Source organism: Paramormyrops kingsleyae, chromosome 13, assembly GCF_048594095.1.
Source record: "Paramormyrops kingsleyae isolate MSU_618 chromosome 13, PKINGS_0.4, whole genome shotgun sequence".
NCBI lineage: Eukaryota > Metazoa > Chordata > Actinopteri > Osteoglossiformes > Mormyridae > Paramormyrops > Paramormyrops kingsleyae.
The window spans coordinates 262,895-267,476 of NC_132809.1; the positions used below are offsets into that span (position 1 = coordinate 262,895).

Consider the following 4,582-nt stretch of genomic DNA (forward strand, 5'->3'; position numbering starts at 1 on the left):
TAGTGACAAAGTATAGCTGATGTAATTAAATGGTGATGGTGATTGTCAAAATTATGGGTGTATGTCTTCATATTTCAGCTGACGATGAAATGGTCCATGAGCCTAATGATGAGGCTGAAAGTAAGTCACACCAATGTGTTGTCTTAGATATATACACATGTAAAACTGTATTTTAAGAGAATCATCCCCCTAGTGAATGTCAGACATGTAAGTGACAAAGTATAGCTGATAGAATTAAATGGTGATGGTGATTGTCAAAATTATGGGTGTATGTCTTCATATTTCAGTCGACGATGCAACGGTCCCTGCTTCGGGTGACGAGGCTGAATGTAAGTCACACCAATGTGTTGCCTTAGATATATACACATGTAAAACTGTATTTTAAGAGAATCATCCCCCTAGTGAATGTCAGACATGTAAGTGACAAAGTATAGCTAATATAATTAAGTGGTGATGGTGATTGTCTAAATTATGGGTCTATGTCTTCATATTTCAGCCGACGATGGAACGGTTCCATCGTCGGAGCCTGCCTTACCCGACGAGGCTGAAAGTAAGTCACACCAATGTATTGTCTTAGATATATACACAAATAATACTGTATTTTAAGAGAATCATCCCCCTAGTGCAGCGGTGCCCAATCTTATCCACAAAGGGCTGGTGTGTATGCAGGTTTTTGGGATGACCTGTAGGTCAGCTGTTCAAACCCAGGTGTGAGGACTCTTCAGCCGATCAGTCCTCTAATTAGTAATCTAATTAGATTACTGCACACACACTGGCCCTTTGCGGATAAGATTGGCCATGACTGCCCTAGTGAATGTGAGACATGTAAGTGACAAAGTATAGCTGATAAAATTTAATGGTGGTGATGATTGTCAAAATTATCGGTGCATGTCTTCATATTTCAGCTGAAGATCCTGAGCTGCAAGCAGCTGTCCAAATTTATTTGGACATTTTAAGGGACTACGGATTTTGTGAGTGGAGACATGTTAGTGACAAAGTATAGCTGATGTAATTAAATGGTGATGGTGATTGTCAAAATTATGGTTGTATGTCGTCATATTTCAGTGGAAGATGCAACGGTCCCGTCGCCTCCATTTTTTGAATAGTAAGTCACACAAATATATTTTGTTGGATATATACATAGGTAAAACTAAAATTTACATAATTAAAGTTATTTCATAGCATCACACAAGATGATGTATATATGTGTGTGCGTATATTACGATGTAGCTGATGTTGACAGCAACATCAAATAATTTGAAAAGTAAGCCATAATCAGTAAACATTGAAAACCTTAATTTGCTTGCACCACTACAAATCTTGCACTCTTGTGGTTGTCCTCTCTGATCATTCTCTTTTGTTTTTTGTCTTATTACATATCAGGCTGCAGTGGGATGGCGTCCATTTTTATATATATATATTTTTTTAATTTTCATTTAATTTAATTTGATTTAATGTTATATATTTTATATATTAATTTTGATTGATTTGTTAACGTTATATAGTTCTTAAAATTTTTTAAAATAAAGTTTTTCATGTTCAATCAGTGTCTCAAAGTTTTTCATATTATCTTCTGTATGAGGTCATAGTAAGTATGCAAACCATACAAGCTAGTGGTCTGAAATTTGGCCTGCATAAACTAGGTTCATGATTGAATTACTGTGCCAAGTTTCATGAGCACAGCACTGGGCTTTAGAAATTGCTAAGTTAGGCAATGCACGCGCTTTTAATAGTAAAAGGTGCAAGGTTAATTGAGGAGGTCCTGCAGCTGAACCCTGTGACTTAATGGGCTTGAAATTGCACACAGATAAACTAGTTACATGTATGAATAAGTGTGCCAAGGTTCATTCGCGCAGCCCTTACCACTCAGCCGCAGCGGGCTTTAGAATTTGCCAAGTTAGGCAATGCACGTGAATGGAGACATTAAATACTAGGCCTTAAGCGAAGCTGACCGGCCGCTACGGCCGAACCGTACGAGCTAGGGCTCTGAAATTCGGCGTGCTCATACTAGATATAAGTATGAATTAACCTGCCGAGTTTCAAGAATGCAGCAGTCACAGAACATGTGTGGGGGCCATGTACGTTTACATTTTAAATCACTTTTAAGCGCTAAAGTGGCAGGTAACCTGAGGGGGTCCGGCAGCTGAACCGTGTGGACTAGGGGCTTTTTTTTTAGCGCAGCCCTTACCACTGAGCTGCAGTGGGCTTTAGAATTTGCCAAGTTAGGCAATGCACGCTAATGGAGACATTAACAACTAGGCCTCAAACGAAGCTGCTGGAGAAATCTGCCTAGCGACCGCTTTGTATTGGTTTGATGGCAGTGTACTTAATTACAAAGCTACGCGATACTTTGTTTGCTGAGAGTAACGCGAAGACGCCATTCTTTGGATTACACCGTGGACAGTGCATGCTACAAATCAGGTAAGTGTTTTTATAGTTTTTAAAACAGTATCTAAAGTCAGGAAGTAAGTCTTCCACAATGCTTGTTGTTGTTTAATTCAATGGTAAAGCAGAGTTTAATTAGCAAACGCGTTGTCTTTTGATGTTAAAGCAGCTTTTTTTTGCAAACGCGTTGTTTAATTCGATGGTAAAGCAGAGTTTAATTAGCAAACGCGTTGTCTTTTGATGTTAAAGCAGCTTTTTTTGCAAACGCGTTGTTGTTTAATTCGATAGTAAAGCAGACTTTAATTAGCAAACGCGCTGTGTAATCAGATGTTAATGCAGACTTATGGCGACGTGCGATCTATGTTGTATAGTTTATAAACATGAAAATGTGGCGTAGCTTTAATGTTATATCACAGTTTATGCTTCTAACATTAAAGTCCGAAAGTTACTTTTTCACAGTGCGTGTTGTACTTTAAGCCGATGTTTAATAAGCCAATGGTGAGGCACTGCAGCGTACATGGAGAAATCTGCCTAGCAACGGCTTTCTATTGGTTCGACTGCAGTGTACTTAGTTACAAAGCTACGCGATACTTTGTCCTTCTTGTTGGCTTTGCTGAGAGTAACGCGAAGAAGCTACTCTTAGGATTACACCGTCAACACTGCTACCAGAAATCCTGTAAGTGTTTTTAAAGTTTTTAAAACATTATCTAATGTCTGGAAGTAAGTCTTCCACAGAGCGTGTTGTTGTTTAATCCGATGTTAAAGCAGACTTTAATTAACAAACGTAGATGGCACGTTGCCATGCTTTCGTAGTTGTTAAATGTTCTGATAGTAAATAATGCTTTAATTTAATTTGAGGTTCAGCAATTAAATGATGCTTTCATAGTTTTTAAACTTTTAGATAGTGAATAATGCTTTCATGACCTACTGGTTGTTCAGACTGTGAATAATGCTTTCATGACCCACTGGTTGTTCAGACTGTAAATAATGCTTTCATAATCCACTGATTGTTCAGATATTTCAGAGTGCTTTCATGATCTACTGCTTGTTCAGATCATCTATTAAAGCATGACTTTTTGCAGATAGTGATGGTGATAAGCAACCTGGGGGCAGTTCCCCAGAGATTGAAATGGTCAATCCAGGCTGGGGGGAGGAGGATGATACAGGTAAGTCAGTTTACTTGAGCCAATGTACATAGCTTGAAGGTAATATTAAAAGTTAAGCTGAGTGGGCGTCGGCCTAGCCGTATCAGTTAGCGGTCTGAAATTTTGGCATGCATTAACTAGATATATATCAAGTACTTTACAAAGTCTCATGAGCACACACTTTACAAAACAAGTTTGTTCGATTTTTAAATTTACATCCCTAATGTAAATTTAATGTACTCACTTGTGACAGCTCTCACAGTTCCATCGACTCCGACGGAAGTGGAAGAGAAGGCAGCATGTTCTGTAATAAGTTTGATTTTAATTATCTTTGCAATTGAAGCATCATGATGGTTTGTATTAATTTGAAACACATGTACATAGACATGTCTCTGTTGTGTTTTATTAGGCAGACCAAGACGAGACTCCCCGTCTCCTGCGGACACATAAGCGATTGAGAATGGTGAGACATTGGGCCTTGTTTTATAAATGGGCGTGCTATATATATATATATATATATATATATATATATTTGTGTGTGTGTGTGTGTAGTCACGAAAGATATGTCTGTTTTTCCTAAAATACAGCAGGCAAATCTATATGTTGACCTGGTCGCTGCATTTGAAAATTTTGACAATGTAAAGGCAGAGCTGACGGCCATGTTTAGCCGCTGTTTGGACAACGTAATAGAAGATGAAACTGTAAGTATGCTGTCATATAATTTAATTGGCTTTTAAAAATTGGAAACAAAGACAGAACTTTCTCTCTCTCTCTAGATAGAGGAAGTCTTGCAGTCATGCCCGAGGCTCCAGCAAATTTGTTTTGAAAAGGAGCTCAGCTTAGAAAATCTAAAAGACCTCCTCAGACAGATCCAACTGTTAGTTAACATTTATCTTGACACCACTATTTGTTTTTACTTTTCTGACTGATGATGCTCATAGGCCATGTCTCTTGTGCTTATCTCTATTACAGAGAGCATGAGGCGGAGAAGAAAACTGCGGTCTGATTTAATGTTGGTTTTTGTTTAAAAAAAAATTAAAAGTGTTTGCTGC

The 4,582-nt window shown here is 38.1% G+C and overlaps 1 long non-coding RNA gene across 1 annotated transcript; it reads left to right on the plus strand.

The window, feature by feature from the left end:
* The first annotated feature begins 2,304 nt into the window (after positions 1-2,304).
* LOC140578251 (uncharacterized) lies at positions 2,305-4,213 on the plus strand. Its single transcript, XR_011982350.1, has 5 exons — positions 2,305-3,061; positions 3,468-3,551; positions 3,784-3,836; positions 3,940-3,993; positions 4,118-4,213. It is a non-coding gene; the product is annotated as an uncharacterized lncRNA (long non-coding RNA).
* Positions 4,214-4,582: the final 369 nt, after the last annotated feature.